General features: G+C 46.5%; 1 non-coding gene across 1 annotated transcript; it reads right to left on the reverse strand.

The window, feature by feature from the left end:
* Positions 1-3,723: 3,723 nt before the first annotated feature.
* On the reverse strand, positions 3,724-3,887 carry LOC140494278 (U1 spliceosomal RNA). Its single transcript, XR_011963923.1, has one exon. It is a non-coding gene; the product is annotated as a U1 spliceosomal RNA (small nuclear RNA).
* Between the last annotated feature and the right edge of the window lie 18,442 nt (positions 3,888-22,329).

Raw genomic sequence — 22,329 nt, forward strand, 5'->3', positions numbered from 1 at the left:
GGCTATGTCAAACCTGAAGTAAAAACATATGAATGTGCAAAGAACAGAAGATTGGGCAGAACATAAAACAACAAACATGAGCAGATAAATGGCAATAAAATAAAGAGAAACAGAAATATCAAAAACAGTATGAGTTTCTGTATTTTTAAGAGAAATTAATAATGGAAAATAAAGAGATGGTAGATGAATTGAACAATACCTTTGCATCAGTCTTCACTATCAAGGATACAAATATTACCTTAGAAGCAGCTGCAAATCAGGAAATAATAAAAAGAGCAAAGAATACAGGAAATTTATTATCACCAGAGACGTGAGATTGAATGAATTGTTGAAGCTGCTGGCTGACTAGTCCCGATGGACTTCCTATGAGGGTCTAAAACGAGGTGGTTAGTAAAATAGCTAGTATATTGATTTTACTGTTCCAAAACTTCCCATTAGATTGTAACTTCTTTATTCAAAGAGAGAGGGAGCAGGGAAGCATGAAATTACAGACCAATTGGCTTAAAATCTATCAAAGTGAGAATGTTCGAAGCTATTACTGAAAAAGTTATAGCAAGGCACTTAGATAACTTTAAAGTGATCAGGTACATTCAACACGGTCTTGTCAAAGGGAAATCATGTTTACCCAGTGTATTAGAATTCTTTGAGAAATGGACAAGCTGTGGAAAAAGGGGAATTGGTGAATGTACTGTACTGAGATTTCCAGAAAATATTTGATAAGAAGTTATCATGGAAAATAAAAGCTCATGTTGTAGGGGGTAGTATGTAGCATGGATAGGAGATTAGCTGGCTAATAGGAAATGGAGAAAAGGCATAAATGAGGCTTTTTCAGGTCAGCAAGATGTAGAGAGTATGTGTATGGCAACGCATGGCACTGAGTGTGGGTCTCAGGATGCAGCAAGAGTGACTGTTACAGAGATATCTGTAGTCCAGGATGGATTCAAAACATGAAGGATGAAACTTCTGTTGGAATCCATGTAGGATGAGTCTGAGCCAAAAGCAGTCACCGAGGAAAGTGATGTGGCAGTGGAAGTGGGTTTTGGCAAATACCTTGTCAACCACTAGGAATGATACCGAAGATAATGATGGCAAACAAGAAAAAAGATTTGAATAGAAATCCTGACAGAGAGAGGAGCAGATGACTTCAATGTGGGCATACCTGGAAAATATATGGCAGAGAGTTAAAACATGAAACAAAAACAAATTCCTTTGTCTGCCCAACTATTTTTCTCTCTCCCTGGGCTCCATCTTCACCTACCTTTTACTCCTCCTCTCTACCCATTCCATCTTTAGCATAAATACCAACCTTTTCCAAGCTAAAATCAGCTCTGAGGAAAGGTCACTGGACCCAAAATGTTGCCTCTGCTTTCTCTCCATTGATGCTGTCAGACCTGCGGAGCTTTTTTCCAGCATTTTCTGTTTTTCTATCAGATTTTCCAGACTTTCAGATTTCAGACTGCCAGCATTCGACATTCTTTGTTCTCTCATTTGCAGAAGCTACAGATAGATTAAGTGAGTGGTCAAAAATGTATAAAATATGGGGTGGAAAATGTGAAATTGGCCATTTGGCAGGGAACCATCAGGGATGCCAAGAGGCAGTACTGCACCAAGTTAGAGACCCAACCCTCCCAAACAGACTGCTGCCACCTGTGGCAAGGCCCAGATAACATTACAGGAGACAAAATGAAGCACAGCAAGATAGAGCACAAAGTCACATCCCTCCCTGGTGCGGCCAATGCTTTCTATGCTCGGTTTGAGCAGAATGCCAGTGGCGTGGTGAGGCCTGCCCTGACAGACTTGGACACACCTGTTCCCTCAGTCACTGCTGCAGATATCAGATTGGGCCTCCTGGGAGTCAACCCAAGGAAAGCGACAGGCCCAGACAGAGACCCCAGCCATGCACTCAGATAATCATGAAGTGCTTCGAGAAGCTGGTTATCAACTCTAGTCTCCCAGCCTGCCTCGATCCCCTACAGTTTGCTTACTGATGTAACAGGTGAACAGCAGATACCATATTCCTAGCCCTGCACTTATCCCTGGAACCTCTGGACCACAATGGACAGCTTTGTCAGACTCTTGCTCATAACTGCAGCTCTGCCTTCAACATCATTATCCCCTCATGACTGATCTCAAAACTCTGCAACCTTCATCTCAGCTCCGTCCCCTGCAACTGGATCCTCAGCTTCCTGACCCACTGACTGCAATCAGTGAAGATAGGCAACTGCACCTCCTCCACAATAACACTCAACACTGGAGGCCCCCAAGGATGAGTCCTCAGCCACCTACTGTACTCCCTGTCCACCCACGACTGTGTTGCCAAATTCCAGGACAACGCCATCTACAGGTTTGCTGACGACACCACTGTAGTGGGACAGATATTTAACAATGATGAGTCAAAATTACAGAAGCAAGATAGAAGGCTGGGTGATGTGGTTCAATGAGAACAACCACTCTCTCAACATCGGCAAAACTAAAGAACTGATCATTGACTTCAGAAAGAAAGGAGGAGAACAGGCCCCCATCTACATCAATGGAACTGAGGTTGAGATAGTGGAGAGCGTCAAGTTTCTTAGAATGATGATAACAGACAACTTGTCCTAGACTTCCAACGTGCTTGTGATGTCAAGAGGCACAACAGCATCTCTTCTTCCTCAGGCTGCTCAGGAAATTTGGCATGTCCTTAAGGACCCTCACTAATTTCTAATGATGCACCATTGAAAGCATACTGTCTGGGTGCACAATGCCCTGGTATGTCAACTGCTCTGTTGAGGAGTAATAAACAACAGAATGTGGTGTGCACAGCCCAGGCGATCATGGAAGCCAAACCTCTATCCATGGACTCCAATCACACAGCTCGTTGCTGCGAAAAGGCTGTCATAATCAAAGACCTATTGCACCCCAGTAATGCTCTCCTACAACCTCTTCCATCAGGCAGAAGATGCAGAAGCCTGAACACATGCACCAGCAGGTTCAGGAACAGCTTCTTCCCTGCCATTGTTAGACTGATGAATGGACTCGCTAGTCTCAAATAATGCTGACTTTGCCAACACTGGTCTCACCTAACCCACACACATTGCAATGTAAGCTGTATGCCTCTTTTTGATCTGTACGTCCTTGCTTACAATGATCTGTCTGTACTGCTCATAAACAAAGCTTTTCACTGTACTTTGGTACATGTGACTATCAATCGATTAAAAAAGAAACGTTTCATTCAATGATGAGAGATTGCAGAACTTTGAGATGCAGAGGGAGCATCCTCTGGTGTATGAATGGCAGAAGTTTCTAATGCAGGTACAACGAGTAATCAGGAAAACTAATGGAATGTTTTAACTTATTATGAGAGGAAATGAATCCGTAAGTTGGAAGTTTATACTCCAGGTAGACAGTGCATTAGGTTAGATTAGATTAGATTCCTTACAGTGTGGAAACAGGCCCTTCAGCCCAACCAGTCCACACCGACCCTCCGAAGAGTAACCCACCAGACGCATTTCCCTCTGACTAATGCACCTAACACTATGGGCAATTTAGCATGGCCAATTCACCTGACCTGCACATCTTTGGACTATGGGACGAAACTGGAGGAAACCCACACAGACACAGGGAGAATGTGCAACCTCCACACAGATAGTCACCCATGGCTGGAATTGGACCTGGGATCCTGGTGCTGTGAGGCAGTGGTGCTAACCACTGAGCCACCATGCCGCCCTTTAAAAAAAATTAATTCAGGGGAGAGCACGAACACGGTCCCCCACTACCACAAATGTTGCAGTCAAGTATCCTGCATTTGGGGACATCACAGGCGTCAGCACACCTGAAGTGCAATGGGATAGCCTCATCTTGGGAGAGGCACTGCACTGATCCTGTCATCTCCCCTGCCAGGTAAGTATAATGAGATCAAATCAGGAAGGCAGTGCACAGTATTGGTCTCCTTATTTAAGGCAGGATGGAAGTTGGACAGACCAGACTAGTATCCATTACAGTTGAGAAGAGTAAGAGGCAAATTCTTTGAAGTATCAGATCCTGAGGGGTCCTGACAGTTATAGAAGGGATGTTCTCTCCTCTAGAAGAATGAAAAACTGAGATCACTCTTCAAAAATCCAGTGTCACCCATTTAAACTAGTGGTGAAGCTAAGTTCTTTCACTCAGAGGCTCATGAGTCTTTGGAAACCTCTTCCTGCATAATTGTTGGAAGAATTGTCCCTGAATGCTTTTAAGGCCAAGGTAGATAAATTCTTGTTAAACAAGAGTGTGAAAGATAATCGGGATGGGTGAGAATATGGATTTGAGTTTACAGTCAGATCAGCCACAACTTGAATGGTGGAGCAGGCTCGAGGGGCTGAATGGCCAACTCAAGTTCTTTCTTCATAATATGTTTGCAGCATTTTAATCAGGTAAGACAAACTGGGGTCAAATATTGATCATCTCAATTCAGCATCAGAGCTCTTACCTCACAATATAAACAAGACATTTGTCTCCTTTTAAATGTCAATCCTCTTGGAACACTATGCCAACAACTCCCCAGTCAGAGCAGATAGCAGCAGTAAGGGAATACTGAACTTGCTTAGAAACAACTTTGATTTATTGGGACTTCATGCTGTCCAAGTGCAAAGTATAACATTTGAATATATTATGCATTATTAGTTCCCTAAACCTGGGTGTATTCATCTACATTACACTGCAAACTTCTAAATTATCCTATAACACTCTCGCCAGCAGAAAGCTTTAACCAGAAGAAAATGAGGATTTTGTTTTGAAAGTACTCTGAGACACCTTTAGGATTTTAAATATTCAAAGCTTGTCTAATTCACTTTCAATGTAGTTATCTGTTAGTGAAACCGAGCATTATATTTTAAGATTGAATAGTATTTTGTGTCTTGTCGGGCCTTCCTTATCTTCAGGCAACTGTGGATATCAGTTTGAACTGACTGTAAATTAATGGTAAATGCACTGTTTAAATATTTAATTGGCTGTTATGAAGTTAAATTTTTTATTCAAGCATTTAAAGGCAGTACTATTTATGAACTCTTTGTACTAATGTACTTTGAGTCTCACTGCAGACGTTACCAGCCAATGGCTCTGGAGCTTGTTTCTGATTTAAAAATCACACAATACCAGGTTAAAGTCCAACAGGTTTATTTGGAATCACTAGCTTATGGAGTGCTGCTTCTTCATCAGGTGATTGTGGAGCAGAACTATAAGACACAGAATTTATAGCAACAGGATTGCAGCGTCATGGAATGGAATATTGAACCAATTTAGCTGACATCTTTCATCTTTTAGAATGACCATGTTAGTTTCAGTTCCTTCATTTGTAAATCCCAGAGCTTTTTTAAACTTACATTCTCAAGCTAGCTTTTAACTATAGGTGTCATCTCAGCTCAGATGATGCATTGAAGGCGTGAAGTTAAAGCTTTTCTGTGTCCCAATGTTAGGTCAGACTGATTCTATTTCTAAAGTGGAAGTTACAGAATCTTACATGAATTCATACAGTTTTTGAGCAAAGTAAAATTTAATTCTGCAAGTACACATTCACCCCACAAACTTATGTGTAGGGTGGACTGTGTGTGTGTGTGTGTGTGTGTGTGTTTAACCCAAAATCCCAGTTGACACAATCCCCATAGATACCGAAATTTGCTATTGACCTCTGCTCAGCCACTTTGCATTGTTGTCTGTTCCGAAGTCCACCTTGGAGAATGGTCACCCGAAAGTCTGAGGTCAAATGTCCTGGACCGCTGAAGTGTTATTTGACTGTGAGAGAACACTCCTGGCTAGTGATTGTTGTGCGGTCTCCATTCATCCATTGTCGTAACCTCTGCTTGGTCTTGCCAATGTACCATGCCTCAGGGCATCCTTGCCTGCAACATATCAGATAGACATTGGCTGAGTCACATGAGTGCCAGCCGCGTACATGATGGGTAGTGTCCTTACGTGTAATGGTGGCACCCATGTCGACACTCTGACATGTCTTGCAGCATCTGCCGTGACAGGGTTGTATGGTGTTGTTCGAAGGTCAGGCAGTTTGTTGCAAGCAATGATCTGTTTAAGGTTTGGTGGTTGTTTAAAGTCGAGAAGTGGAAGTGTGGGGAAGGTCTTGGCAAGGTGCTCATCCTCATTGATAAAGTGTTGCAGGCTGCGAAGAACATGGCGTAGTTTATCGGCTCCCAGGAAGTACTGGACAATGAAGGGTACCCTATTGGTTGCAGCCCGTGTCTGTCTCCTGAGGAGGTCATTACAGTTTCTTGCTGTGGCACATCGGAACTGGTGGTCGATGAGTTGAGCACCTATCCTGTTCTTATGAGGGCATTCTTGAGCACTTCAAAGTGGTTGTCATGTTCCTCCTTCTCTGATTCGGGGTCACTGAACTCAAAACATTAACTATACATTTTTCTCCACAAATGCTGCCAAACCTGCTGCGTTTCTCCAGCATTTTTTGTTTTTGCTTCAGATCTTCAGTATCTATAGTTCATTATTTTATATTCAAGCATCTCAAGATTCTGACTTGAGCAGCATCAACAGTGTCTGCGCTCGACCAGGATTTCCACCTTTAGAGACGACTTTAAAGATTTACAATAATTTATAAGTAATAATACCAAGGGCTGAAGATTGTTTCAATCAGCAACACTACGGTTTCTCAAGTAAATGGTTAGGCTCCATTTCTGGATTTTTATCACAATATCATTTGGAGGTGAAGACTTAAGAGCGTTGAACACCAAGCTCGTGAAAAACATTTACTGCCTGTCTTTGCACACCGAAGAAGGATAGATCAAGGCTTCACTTATATCTTCTTCCATCATGGCAACATGTGACCTGACAGCAAGATGACTTAGTTCTTTATGCACATGCTCAGTTAGAGCTCTAACTTTTAGTACTCTAACTTTTATTTGAGTAGTAGTGCAGTTAATTATTTACAGATTGACTGCATAGTTTAAGCTTGTGTGGCAATCTGAGGTGATATTGTGCTGTTGGGGCTTAGTTATCGATTTGCTAATCCACAGTCCTTTGCAATTCAGATTGATAGAAAATGACCAATTGCATAATTTGAAGGGAAGTAGGGGACACTTATGAGGGTCTGGCAAACTTACTGACTTTGCTCACTCAATTAAATTGATCATTCTTTCAATTTGGGGTCTTGTATGAGTGAGTTTTCATGTTGCATCAATAATTGTATGTCAAAAACACCTCAGTGGGTGTGAAAGTAACTTGGGATGTTCTGAGGATTTTAAGGATGCTGCATAAATCCAAACTCATTCCTCCTTTACCAATTTGAAAGAGATTTATTCTGAGAGTGGTGTAGGGGTGTGCATTTCATAGAATTCCTACAGCAGGGAAAGAGGCCATACAGCCCATTGAGTTTGCATCAAGTCTTCGAACAGCATCCCACCCAGACCCAAGCATAAGACGCAGGCAAAGAGAGAGAAAGGATCACCAACACATTAAACTTCAACTTAAGTATGGTGGATCACGTGCAGTGAGGAGAAAGCATAAGTCCAATTTAGAGGTGTGGCACTAGGACCTGAACCTTGAAGGTGATGAGATCAGTTTCCAATGTAATTTTATTTTTTATATCTTTATAGAAGGAAGTTTTCTCTTTGAGCTCTCAAAGGGTCAACAGTTGACATTGAATTAAAAGGAAAAAAAAGGGAGATTGAAGAGGAAATTTCAGAAAACCATTTAAAATCTCACAGGATACGAGCAGAATTTGATTGATTCTAAGCCATTTCTCTAGGTTTTTGTTTCTTTCGTGCTCAGTAAGCTTTCCTTCAATTATTTTTTCACATTCTAAATTGAAAGTATTAAGGAAATTAAATTCTGTTAGCAATGTTTGTGAATATTTATTCCATCCGCATATGATTTCTCAATGCATAATTTTAACGGAGGCATTAATCTGATTAAAATAAATAGCTAAGTGCCTCCTTTAGAATCAATTCCTGCTAATATGATATGGGACTTCAGGGAAAATTAACTTATAACGTTTCAACAAATTGGTCTTGAGATTAGATTAAGTGTTTGAGGTGTCTGCCTGCTTGCTTCTGGTGTGTCAGCAATTTTGAAGAGTAGGTCGTAAGGGACTAATTAATGGCTGGTTAAGGGTGACAAGCTGGAGGCCAGAGAGAGGACTGTGGGATAAATCCAACGAGTTCTCCCGCTCAGCCTTTGTGCAGTGAAGGACAGTGCCTCCCTCAAGCACCTTTTTTTCCCAATCAGCAGCACTACCCCTACTCAAAGCATTCTATCCCATATCCCTCTTCCTTTCCAAATAGACTGCCCCCTCCCCTGTAATGCCTGCCATGAAATTCCTCGACTACTTGGTCTGTGTGCTTCAGCATTTAGCCTCATGGGACAACTTGTAGTACCATGGATAGCCACTGCTCGTGGTTGGTGCTGCTTGGACAACAGGGCTTTTGGAAAATCAAATTGGTGACTTTCATCTTTAGCAGTACTGGCTTCCAAGTCAGGGATAAAACTTCCTCCTCCAGCCTGTTAATGCACCATGGAGTGTTAACTTCCTGCAGGGATGCAGACAGTTGTGGGAATGAATTCCACACTGACATTTTCCAGTGAAAGGGCAGGAAGATGCTGACATTTCGTATATTCACTCAATTCAGTGTAGCTTTGTAAGATGTCTTGGACTGTCAAGTGTTCTATTTTTTTGTCTGAATCATTAATCTGAATCCCCATTGGTATGTATGGATTGAGTCACATATATCTTATTTAGTGCAAAGTTAAAAATCACACAACACCAGGTTATAGTTCAACAGATTTATGTGGAAGCACTGGCTGCTCCTTCATCAGGTGGTTGCCATATGACAAAGGAGCAGCGCTCCAAAAGCTAGTACTTCCAAATAAACCTGTACGACTATAACCTGGTGTGTGATTTGTAATTTTGTCCACCCCAGTCCAAGTTATTTAACGTAGAGATTGTTTTAAACTCAGTTCAGTGACATGACTTAAAATACCTAAGAACATTTTGCTTTGAGAGTCGAGGAATTAGCCCTGAACACGAGCTAAAACAATCAATGGTTGTTTGAGGATCAGTGATTGGACAACCTTAAAATACATGACACTTTTCTGCCCTGTTGTGACTTTATTTGCCAAAGAGCGGAGGCTTCCTTCAGTATTGATTCCTTGGTCAGTATCACTAAAACAGCTTAACTAGCTCTGTATCTCTTTGTTGTGACTAGAATCTCACCGTGCACAATCTGGTTGCAAGAATTGTCGACATTACAACAGTAACAACACTTAAGAAGTACTTTTTTAACAGTGAAGAGCTTCAGGGCAATCTGAGGGTGTGAAATGAGCTGTGGAATATGAATGCATCTGCACTCCTCTTAACGCTCACACATTTATGAAATCATGACCTGTCTTTACATCACTCTGCCCTTCTTCTATTCATCTTTCATTCTTTTGTCTGACACTTGACATCTCTACAACAGCTTTGGAAATTGCTATAAGTTTTCTCTTGCAAATGTCAAGCGTCATTAAGAGCTGTCACTTCCAACACAAAAGGGATTAACATTGTAACAACTGAACTCCTGGCTTTATAATGTGAGATTTTCAAAAATAACAGCGATTTCAATGTGTGCTGTACTGAACAAAATACATCTTTATGCATTGAAATTCCCTGGCACTTTTAGATTTTCGAACAGTTCCGCACTGTGATAAAGCAGGCACTATTTTGTTTTTTTCCCTTAAACACAGGTTTGATTTCACTGAACCAAATGCAACAGTCTATGACATCTGTTTTGGTTCAAGGTTGGAAAACCAGGGCTGTTCCATTGCAGTTTTGACCTGACACATGATCTGCAATTGTTTTCGGTTAGGTCTTGCAATTTTCCTTTGAGCCATTCCCAACTTTGGGGAAGTGTCTATAAAGACCAGAAATCACATTGTTTTGTCAAGGTTTTTCTTCGGGTAATGCTATGAATGATTGCACTATCTTTATCCTCATGTCAAAGTAAACCAATGAGGTCAACCGTATGGATAATCTGAAACTTTAACAACAACAAATTCAGATCATTTAAGGGACTTGATCAGTATATCTCACCTTAGATTGGATCTTATCATGAACTAGGCAAAAGTGAGGACTGCAGATGCTGGAAACCAGAGTTGAGATTAGAGTGGTGCTGGAGAAGCACAGCAGGTCAGGCAGCATCCAAGGAGCTGATGAAGGGCTTTTGCCCGAAACATTGATTTTCCTGCTCTTTGGATGCTGCCTGACCTGCTGTGCTTTTCCAGCACTACTCTAATCTAAACTCTTATCATGAACTGTCTTCCCCTTAGGACTTTTCAGACTAGCAAAATTACCTCAGGGTCAAATATATCTACGAGCATATTATTGTAAAATTGTGTTCAGTTCTAGTAGCCACACTACCAGAAGAATGTGGATATTATGGAGAGGCTGCAGAAAAGGTTTACCAGGATGCTGCCTTGTATGGGGGATTTTAACAATGAAGAAAGGTTGAATAGATTTGGCTTGTTTTCACTGGAACACTGGAGGTTGAGGGGTGACCTGATAGAAAATTGTAGGAGAAAGTGAGGACTGCAGATGCTGGAGATCAGAGTCGAGAGTGTGGTGCTGGATAAGCACAGCAGGTCAGGCAGCATCTGAGAAGCAGGATAATCAACGTTTTGGGTAAGAGATTCTTGATGAAGAGCTCTTGCCCGCAACGTTGATCCTCCTGCTCCTCAGATGCTACCTGACCTGCTGTGCTTTTCCAGCACCACACTCTCGACTGATAGAAGATTGTGTGTGGCATGGATAGAATTGAAATTATGAGACTTTTCCCAGTGTGAAAGAGTCAGTTTCTAGGGGACACAGGTTCAATGTGCGAGGGGGATGTTTAAAAGAGATGTGTGGGCAATCTTTTCACATAAAGGCTGGTAAGTACCTGGAACATGTTGCCAGAGGAGGTGATAGCAGCAGATACAATAATAGCGTTCAAGAAGCACCTCGATGAATTCATGAATTGAAAGGGAATAGAGTGATACAGGTCCTGTAAATGAAGATAGTTTTAGTACAGAAGGACAAAATGTGTTGGTGCAGGCTTGGAGGCTGATGGGCCTATTCCTGTGCTGTATTGTACTTTGTTCGAAAACCAACTTTCTTATATAACTAACATTCATAACCACATCGAGAATCTTAACTTCTGCATTATAGGACCACACGTTATCTTTTTGTGAGGAAGTAAGCATTTGGCCACACCTTTTAATATTTACTTATTAAGAATTGCATTGTAGAAATGAATATTTTAACATGGAGTATATCATATGTAAACATAGTTACACCATGACAACTCGACTTGAAATTAACATTCAACTTAAAAAGCATTTGGATACCCAAACAAAAGGACATGATAAAAACTATACTCACAGTCCATCATAATTTCTTCACAGGCTGCACTGGCTGTGTCCCACCATACAGAGGCAGTTGCAGTGTAAAGCTCACAGCAGTCAACCAAGAAATGCTGTTGTGGTTTGCATGTATGTTTCATTTTAAATTCATACTCGCCTCAATGCTTTGTAGCCTGCTAAATAGGTTGCCGTTACTCATTATTAAATCTTACTGCAAAGAAGAGTTCCTAAGATTTTAACCACCCATTCTTTCAAAAGGATTATTTTGAGCAAACAACCTTTCTGGTGCAAAACTGGCAAGCGATGATAAGACTATTTTACACCTTCCTGTCACTGAAACATCATGTGAGAAATTGCTTTAGGCAAAATTTCAGATTTCCATACTGCTTAGCACTTAGGACTTTAAAAGGGTTGATTAATTTCGTGATTTTCTTTACAATACTGCACACCCCTGTTCGTGCCTGCTAGCACTGGAAGCTTTTGATATCATTTATTCATATTGCAGCACATCGACTCAATCACATTCTAAACAAATGCCCTAAATGCTCACTCACATGGATGTAAAGGATCCTACAGCACTATATTGAAGAACAGCAGAGGAGTTTTCCTCTGTCTCCTTGCCAATATTTATTATTCAGCCAAGGTCACTGAAACAGATTATCCAGTCATTGGTGGACTGATGTTTTGGGGAGCTTGCTGCATGCATATTGGCTACTATAATTACACAGCATCAGGTGACATAAGAACAGCAGTAGGCCATTCAACCCATTGAGTCTGTGCCAGTCATCAAGCATCTATTTTCTCATCCCATTTTCCAGCACTTGACCCATAGTTCCACACACACAGTGAAATGAGTCCACCATTCAATTGATCAGGGCTAATCTTATGCCCTAAAGCCATTTTCCTATCCTCATATCCCTTCACATACTCACTATCTTGTAATCTATTAGTCTCTGAATTGAACATCTCTGCCTTGACTGCAGATCAAAAATACTTTTACTCAGGCTTCAAAGAGCTTTAGGCATCTAATGGCTATAAATAAAAAGTGCTACATATATGTATGTCCTTTTACTATGTGGCTTCTGGATTAGAATTAACGACTGCAGTGTATAATTTATCCTGATTTCCTACCACCCACCACCATCACCACTGCAGACAGCAAAACATTAGGCACAATTCAAACTTTCCAAAGCAGATGGAAGAAAAGAATAATTTTGCTGAGAATTTCTTTTGAAAGGATCCATGCTGGTTGCCAGGGCTTCGGCAGAGAGTCAGAAACGTGTGGTTTTAGATTAGATTCCCTACAGCGTGGAAACAGGCCCTTCGGCTCAACAAGTCCACACCCACCCTCTGAAGAGCAACCCATCCAGACCTATTCCCCTAAATTCACCTTGACTAATGCACCTAACATTACAGGCAATTTAGCATGGCCAATTCACCTAACCTGCACATCTTCGGACTATGGGAGGAAACCAGACCCACCCAGAGGAAAGCCAAGCAGACATAGGGAGAATGTGCAAACTCCACACACATGCAGTTACCCGAGGTGGGAATTGAACCCGGGTCCCTGGCACTGTGAGGCAGCAGTGCTAACCACTGAGCCACTGTGCCAGTGTTCTAAAAGTGTTACCCATTTTCACTGCCTCTTCAAACAGTGTTTCTGTTTAAACAGTGTGCTTGCTTATAGGCCATTTATAAACAATATCTTGATTTATATTGTGATCCCATTTATTACACTATAACATGCAAGGCTATGGGTCAAGTGCTAGAAAATGGGCGTAGAATATGGATGCTTGATGACTGGCAGGGACACAATGGGCCAAAAGGACTATGACTCTGTGATCATATTTATTTTGTTCAGATCTGACTAGAGCCCATTTTCCAGCCTCACGCTGCAAGAATGGCTGCTATCATCAGTCGCTAGTATTGGGCAAATCATACCTCCATAAAAGCTTACATATTCAGGAGACAAAGGAAGAAAATGTCTGACCAGGAGGAGGGGAACAGAGCGGAGGGGAGGTTCAGAATAAACCATGGGAGAAACTGAGGACTGCAGATGCTGGAGATCAGAGTCAAGAGTGTGGTGCTGGGAAAGCACAGCCGGTCAGGCAGCGTCCGAAGAGCAGGAGAGTCAAGCCCCGGTGAGGGGTGTCGATTCTTCTGCTCCTCGGATGCTGCCTGACCTGCTGTGCTTTGCCAACACTACACTCTCGACTCAAGATAAAATATAATTGGTCTGATATTTTTAAGATTTGGGAAGAACCTCATTGTGAGTGATATTCATATTATCAGCACTAACATATTCAAGTCAAATTTCTTAGTTCACTATTGTGACTAAAACACAAAAATTAATAGGCTTGACCAAGGAACCTCCTGTGAAGCCATAATCATATCCTTGTTTAATATTGCAATGTTTCAAACTAGTTTAATCTTTGCATCGTGATGAGTGAGCAGCCCTTTGATTTTTCACTGTTTAACAATAGGATGTGATATTTACCCTGAATATAAATGATTTTCTGTTTTGACTTCCCAGAAATTACCTCATTACTGTCGATGTTTCACAACGAGAGTAGAACTAATCAAAGGAACGGTTATAAATTATAAATTGCTTCTATCACAAGCATTTCCCCCATCACTCAGTGTAATATATTTCTCTTTCCCTTGATATTTTATTCATTAATAAATGTTAGGTTTACTTTTCTGCATTTTGGAGTTGGTGCCACATCTAATGCTTTAAAAAGATTGGTTACAAAAGTAGTAGATAACTATCAGTCAACTTCATTTTTTTTAAACAAACTAAATGCAGTTCGTTATCAAAATTGCTGAATGAATTCACCATCTTTTGCTTTGAATTGTGTTTCCAGTGGGTAACAAACTCTTTCGTGCTGGCTATCTTATAGTTGGTAGAATGTCAACTTGATGTTGGTTGGGGGGAGGCTTTGGAAGGATCTGAAATTGCCTTGATACTTACACCTTTAACGGGATATTAATTGATTTCTTTTTCCGAATATTTTCTTTTTTTTTGAAGGCAATGACCTTTGTGAGAATTTGGCTTCACCTCTAGCCCTCATGTACCTCGAGCAAGTGGTCTCTCTCCCTCATTGTAAACCTTTGAAGGTGTCAGAGATCTCGATTCTCAATTGGAGAGTCAGCAAGAGGCCCATGCTGCCTATTTTTGGTGGAATCAAGGCTTTGTGGGCGACCATTTTGCCGTTTAAAGACCGTCAGTCCTTGTGCTCAGCAGTGCCACAGCCCAGATTACTGAGTGACTCTAGACCATGATAAATAAATGAAGGAGTTGTGAGAACAGGAAGACATGAGGAGAGGGGTGTAGTAGTAAAGTTTAGATTAGAGTGGTGCTGGAAAAGCACAGCAGGTCAGGCAGCATCCGAGGAGCAGGAAAATCGACATTTCGGGCGAAAGTCCTTCATCAGGAATAGACCATTTTCCTGCTCCTCGGATGCTGCCTGACCTGCTGTGCTTTTCCAGCACCACTCTAATCTAAACTCTGGTTTCCAGCATCTGCAGTCCTCACTTTTGCCTTGTCAGTCATAAAAGCAGAGCGGTGCCTCTCGGCGGTCTTCAACATCCTGAGATTCTCATCTCTCGATCAGGCCCTGTGTGCAGTTCCCCACCACTGCCCGGGAACTGCATTGGAATTGAATTAGCTTTATAGTCACATGTGCTCAAATGAGTAGAGGGAAAAGTTTATAAGTCACCACTCACAGTGCCATCATTGGTACAAAGACAGTTCCAGAGTAGAGAAAGGAATAGAAAAGTTACAATAAAACTATTGACCCCCCCCCCACCCCTATCTGTGTTCTGTAGAGACCATTCCTTTAGTGACTCCCTTGTTAGGTCCATGGTCCCCGCCAAACCACCCTCCACTACAAGGACCTACCCTTGCTGCCGCAAGAGATGTAAAACCTGTCCCCACATCTCCCCCCTCACCTCTGTTCAAGGACCGAAAGGATCTTTTTAAATCTGACAGAGGTTTTCCGGCACATCACCCCACCTCATTTACTGCATCCGTTGCTCTCGATGCGGTCTCCTCGACATCGGGGAGACGGAGGGTCAACTTGCGGAATGTTTCAGGGAACATATCTGGGTCGTATACACCAACCAACCCCACCGCCCTGTGGCGACCACTACAACTCCCCTTCCCAGCCCACCAAGGACATGCAAATTCTGGGCATCTTCCACTGCCAAATCCTGGCCATGAGCTGAATGGAGGAAGAACGCCTCATCTTCAACCTCAGGACACGACAACCACATGGCATCAACATTGACTTCACCAGTTTTCAAATCACTTTCTCCTAGTTGCAGAAAAACAAGAAGCAAAGTTAAAAAGGCAAACATCTTAGTCTTCCCCCAAAATGACCCTGCAGCAGGCTAGTGTAAGGAGCCATCTTGTGGGCTGACTATTGGCTGGCACCATGCTCCATACTGGGATGCTGCTCCCACTCCTGCAACAGGCTGCTGGTCACCAACCACTGCTCGCCAGTGTCCCCACTCCGGATCACTGCTCATCATTGTCCCTGCTCCGGATCACTGCTCACCAGTATCCCCATCCGGATCACTGCTCGTCACTATTCCTGTTCCGGATCACTGCTCACCAGTATCCCCACTCCGGATCACTGCTAGTCAGTATCCCCACTCTGGATCACTGCTCACCAGTATCCCCGCTCGGGATCACTGCTAGTCAGTATCCCCACTCTGGATCACTGCTCACCAGTATCCCCGTTCCGGATCACTGCTCACCAGTATCCCCATTCTGGATCACTGCTCACCAGTATCCCCATTCTGGATCACTGCTCACCAGTATCCCCACTCCGATCACTGCTCACCAGTATCCCCACTCCAGATCACTGCTCACCTGTATCCCCGCTCCTGATCACTGCTCACCATGTTGCCACTCCGGATCACTGTTTGCCAGTATTCCCGCTCCGGATCACCACTCATCAGTATCCCCACTCTGTATTACAGCTCACCAGTATCCCCACTCCAGATCACTACTCTCCAGTATCTCCGCTCTGGATCACGGCTTGCCAGTATCCCCACTCCGGAGCACTGCTCGCCAGCGTTCCTGCTCTGGATCACTACTCAACTGTGTTCCCGGTCCGGATCAGTGCTCACCAGTATCCCCGTTCCGGATCACTGCTCGCCAGACTCCCCGCTTCGGATCCCTGCTCACCAGTATCCCCGCTCTGGATCAATACTCAACCGTGTCCCCGCTCCCGAACACTGCTCGTCAGTATCCCCCCTCCAGATCATGGCTCACCAGTATCCCCGCTCTGGATCACTGCTCACCAGCGTCCCCGCTCCAGATCACTACTCAACCATGTCCCCGCTCCCGAACACTGCTCGCCGGTGTTCCCGCTCCAGATCACTCCTTGCTAGCATCCGCTCTCCGGATCACGGCTCGCCAACGTCCCCATTCTGGATCACTACTCTACCTTGTCCCCACTCCCGAGCATTGCTCGCTAGTCTCCCCGCTCTGGATCACTGCTCACTAGCATCCACATTCCGGATCACTGCTCGCCAGTATCCCCACTCCGGATCACTGCTCGTTGATGTTCCTTCTCCGGATCGCTGCTCATCGTTGCTCACTCTCTGCATCACTGCTCACTGGTGTTCCCTCTCCAGATCGCTGCTCGCCAATGTTCCCTCTCTGGATCACTGCTCACCGGTGTTCCCATTCCGGATCACTGCTCATCGGTGTCCACTCTCTGGATCACTGCTCATCAGTATCCACTCTCTCGATCACTGCTCACTAGTGTTCCCTCTCTGGATCACCGCTTGCCGGTGTTCCCTCTCCGGATCACTGCTCGACATTGTCCCCACTCCGGATCACTGCTCACCGGTGTTCCCTCTCCGGATCACTGCTTGCCGGTGTTCCTACTCCGGATCACTGCTTGGCGGTGTTCCCGATCCGGATCACTGCTCACCAACGTCCCCAATTCGGCTCACTCCTCGCCAGTATCCCCGCTCCGGATCACTGCTCAACCATTTCCCCACTCCGGATCATTGCTCAACCGTGTCCCCGTACCAGATCACTGCTCACCATTGTCCCCGCTCCGGATCACTGCTAGACATTGTCCCCAGTCCGGATCACTGCTCGCCGGTGTTCCCTTTCCGGATCACTGCTGACCAGTATCCCCGCTCTGGATTACTGCTCGCCAGTATCCCCGCTTCAGATCACTGCTCGCCAGTATCCCCACTTCGGATCACTGCTCACCGGTGTTCCCTCTCCCAATCACTGCTCACCAGTATCCCTGTTCCGGATCACTGCTCACCAGTATCCCCGTTCCGGATCACTGCTCACCAGTGTTGCCACTCCGGGTCACTACTCGCCAGTATTCCCACTCCAGATCACCACTCATCAGTATCCCCACTCTGGATTACAGCTCACCAGTATCCCCACTCCGGATCACTGCTCACCAGTATCCCTGCTCCAGACCACTGTTCGCCAGTATCCCCACTCCGGGTCACTGCTCGCCAGTATTCCCGCTCCAGATCACCACTCATCAGTATCCCCACTCTGGATTACAGCTCACCAGTATCCCTGCTCCGGATCACGGCTCGCCAGTATCCCCGCTCCTGATCACTGCTCGCTAGCATTCCCACTCCGGATCACTGCTTGGCAGTTTCCCTGCTCCGGATTACTGTTCACCAGTATCCCCGTTCTGAATCACAGCTCGCCAGTCTCCCCACTCCGGATCACTGCTCGTCAGTATCCCCCCTTCGGATCATGGCTCATTAGTATCCCCGCTCCGGATCACTACTCAACCGTTTTCCCGCTCCCGAACACTGCTCGCTAGTCTCCCCACTCCGGATCACTGCTCGCCAGTAAACCCACTCAGGATCACTGCTCACCGGTGTTCCCTCTCCGGATCACTGCTTATCGGTGTCCACTCTCTGGATCATTGCTTGCCAATGTTCCCGAAACGGATCACTGCTCATCGGTGTCCGCTCTCCAAATCACTGCTCGGTAGTGTACCTGCTCCTGATCACTGCTTGCCGGTGTTCCCTCTCCAGATCACTGCTCGGCGGTGTCCCCAATCCGGATCACAACTTGCTGGCATTCCCTCTCCGGATCACTGCTTACCGGTGTCCACTCTCTGGATCACTGCTCGTTGTTATTCCCTCTCTCGATCATTGCTCGCCAATGTTCCCGAAACTGATCACTGCTTGCCGGTGTCCCTGCTCCGGAACACTGCTTTCCTGTATCCCCTTTCCGGATCTCTGCTCACCAGTATCCCTGCTTCGGATCATTGCTCGCCAGTGTTGCCACTCTGGATCATTGCTAGTCAGGATTCCTGCTCCGGATCACCACTCATCAGTATCCCTACTCTGGATTACAGCTCACCAGTATCCCCACTCCGGATCACTGCTCACCAGTATCCCCGCAACGGATCACTGCTCGCCAGTATCCCTGTTCCGGATCACTGGTCGCCAGTGTCCCCGCTCCGGATCACTGCTCACCAGTATCCCCGCTCCGGATCACTGCTCACCAGTATTCCTGTTCCGGATCACTGCTCACCAGTATCCCCGCTTCGGATCACTGCTCACCAGTAACCGTGCTCCGGATCACAGCTCACCAGTATCCCCGCTCCGGATCACTACTCTCCAGTGTCCCTGCTCCAGTTCACTGCTCACCAGTATCCCTGCTCCAGATCACTGTTCGCCAGTATCCCCGCTCTGGATCACTGCTCGCCGGTGTTCCCTCTCCGGATCACTGCTCGCTGGTGTCCCCGCTCCGGATCACTGCTCGCCGGTGTTCCTGCTCTGGATCGCTGCTCAGCGGTGTATCCGCTCCAGATCACTACTCACCAGTTTCCCCGCTCCATATCACTGCTCGCCAGTATTCCCGCTCCGGATCACTGCTCGCCAGCGTTCCCACTCTGGATCACTACTCAACCGTGTCCCCACTTCTAAGCATTGCTCGCTAGTCTCCCCGCTCCGGATCATTGCTCACTAGCATCCCCGCTCCGGATCACTGATCAACCATGTCCCCGATCTGGATTACTGCTCAACCGTGTCTCCACTCCGGATCACTGCTCGCCGGTGTCCCCAATCTGGATCACTGTTCACCGGTGTTCCCTCTCCGGATCACTGCTCATCAGTGTCCACTCTCTGGATCACTGCTCGCTGGTGTTCCCTCTCTGGATCACTGCTTGCTGGTGTCCCCACTCCGGATCACTGCTGACCGATGTCCCCACTCCGGAACACTGCTCACCGGTGTTCCATCTCTGGATCACTTCTTGCCGGTGTTCCCATTCCGGATCACTGCTCGCTGATGTTCCCTCTCCGGATCACTGCTTGGTGGCGTCCACAATCCGTATCACAACTCGCCGGCATTCCCTCTCCAGATCGCTGCTCACCAATATCCCCACTTCGGATCACTGCTCGCCAGTGTTGCCACTCTGGGTCATTGCTCACCAGGATTCCCGCTCCAGATCACCACTCATCAGTATCCCCACTCTGGATTACAGCTCACCAGTATCCCTGTTCCAGATCACTGCTCGCCGGTGTCCCTGCTCTGGATCACTGCTTGGCAGTGTCCACTCTCCGGATCACTGCTCGTTGGTGTTCCCTCTCTGGATCACTGCTCGCTAATGTTCCCGCTCCAGATCACTGCTTGTCTGTGTCCGCGCTCTGGATCACTGCTCGCCAGTATCTCCACTCCGTATCACTGCTCACCAGTATCCCCGCTTTGGATCACTGCTCACCAGTGTTGCCACTCCGGATCACTGCTTGCCAGTATTCCCGCTCCGTATCACTGCTCACCAGTATCCCCACTTCGGATCACTGCTCGCCAGTATCCCCGCTCCGGATCTCTACTCTCCAGTGTCCCTGGTCCAGATCACTGCTCACCGGAATCCCTGCTCCAGATCACTGTTCGCCAGTATCCCCGCTCCGGATCACAGCTCGCAAGTGTTCCTGCTCGGTATCACTACTCAACCGTGTCCCCGCTCCGGATAACTGCTCACCAGTCTCCTCGCTCTGGATCACTGTTCGTCAGTATCCCCCCTCCGGATCACAGCTCGCCAGTATCCCCGCTCTGGATCACAGCTCACCAGTATTCCCACTCCGGATCACAGCTCACCAGTATTCCCACTCCGGATCACGGCTCGCCAGTATCTCTGCACTGGATCACTGCTCACCAGCGTCCTTGCTCCGGATCACTACTCAACCTTGACCCCGCTCCGGATCACTGCTCACCGGTGACCACACTCCAGATCACTGCTTGGCAGTGTCCACTCTCTGGATCACTGCTCACTGGTTTTCCCTCTCCAGATCACTGTTCACCAATGTTCCCGCTCCGGATCGCTGCTTGTCTGTGTCCCCGCTCCGCATCACTGCTCACCAGTATCCCCACTTCGGATCACTGCTCACCAGTCTCACTGCTCCGGATCACGGCTCGCCAGTATCCCCGCTCTGGATCACTGTTCGCCAGTATCCCTGCTACGGATCACTGCTCACCAGCATCCCTGCTCTGGATCACTACTCAATCGTGTCCCCACTCCCAAGCATTGCTCGCTAGTCTCCCTGCTCCGGATCACTGCTCAATAGCATCCCCATTGCGGTCACTGCTCGCCAGTATCGCCGCTCTGGATCACTGCTCAACCATGTCCCCGATCTGGATCACTGCTCGCCAGTATCCCCACTCTGGATTACTGCTCAACCGTGTCCCCAATCTGGATCACTGCTCGCCAGTGTCCCCACTCCGGATCACTGCTCGCCGGTGTTCCCTGTCCGGATCACTGCTCATCGGTGTCCACTCTCTGGATCACTGCTCACCGGTGTTCCCTCTCCGGATCACTGCTTGCTGGTGTCCCCACTCCGGATCACTGCTCACCGGTGTCCCCACTCCGGATCACTGCTCGCCAGTGATCCTTCTCCGGATCACTGCTCAGTGGTGTCCCCAATCCGTATCACAACTCGCCAGCATTCCTTCTCCAGATCGCTGCTCACCAGTATCCCCTTTTCGGATCACTGCTCGCCAATGACCACACTCGGGATCACTGCTCACCAGTGTTGCCAATCTGGGTCATTGCTCACCATGATTCCTGCTCCAGATCACCACTCATCAGTATCCCCACTCTGGATTACAGCTCACCAGTATCCCCACTCCGGATCACTACTCTCCAGTATCCCTGCTCCAGATCACTGCTCGTCAGTATCCCAGCTCCGGATCACTGCTCACCGGTGTCCCCTCTCCGGATCACTGCTCGTCAGTGTCCCAGCTCCGGATCACTGCTCGCCGGTGTTCCTGCTCTGGATCGCTGCTCAGCGGTGTATCTGCTCTGGATCACTGCTCACCAGTATCCCCGCTCCGCATCACTGCTCACCAGCGTTCCCACTCTGGATCACTACTCAACCGTGTCCCCACTCCGGATCACTGCTCACCAGTATCCCCGTTCCGGATCACTGCTTGTCAGTATCTCTGCTCCGGATCACTGCTCAACCGTGTCCCCGCTCCGGATCACGTCTCACCAGCGTCCCCACTCTGGATCACTACTCAACCGTGTCCCCACTCCCGAGCATTGCTCGCTAGTCTTCCCACTTCGGATCACTGCTCACTAGCATCCCCGTTCCGGATGACTGCTCGCCAGTATCCCCACTCCGGATCACTGCTCAACCGTGTCCCCGATCTGGATTACTGCTCAACCATGTCCCCACTCCGGATCACTGCTCGCCGGTGTTCCCTCTCCAGATCACTGCTCATCGGTGTCCACTCTTTGGATCACCGCTCGCTGGTATTCCCTCTCCGGATCTCTGCTTGCTGGTGTCTCCACTCTGGATCACTGCTCGGCGGTGTTCCCTCTCTGGATCTCTGCTTGCTGGTGTCCCCGCTCCGGATCACTGCTCAGTGGTGTCCCCGCTCCGGATCACTGCTCACCGGTGTTCCCTCTCTGGATCACTGCTCGTCGGTGTTCCCTCTCTGGATCACTGCTTGGCAGTGTCCCCGCT

The sequence above is a fragment of the Chiloscyllium punctatum genome, chromosome 23 (assembly GCF_047496795.1).
Source record: "Chiloscyllium punctatum isolate Juve2018m chromosome 23, sChiPun1.3, whole genome shotgun sequence".
NCBI lineage: Eukaryota > Metazoa > Chordata > Chondrichthyes > Orectolobiformes > Hemiscylliidae > Chiloscyllium > Chiloscyllium punctatum.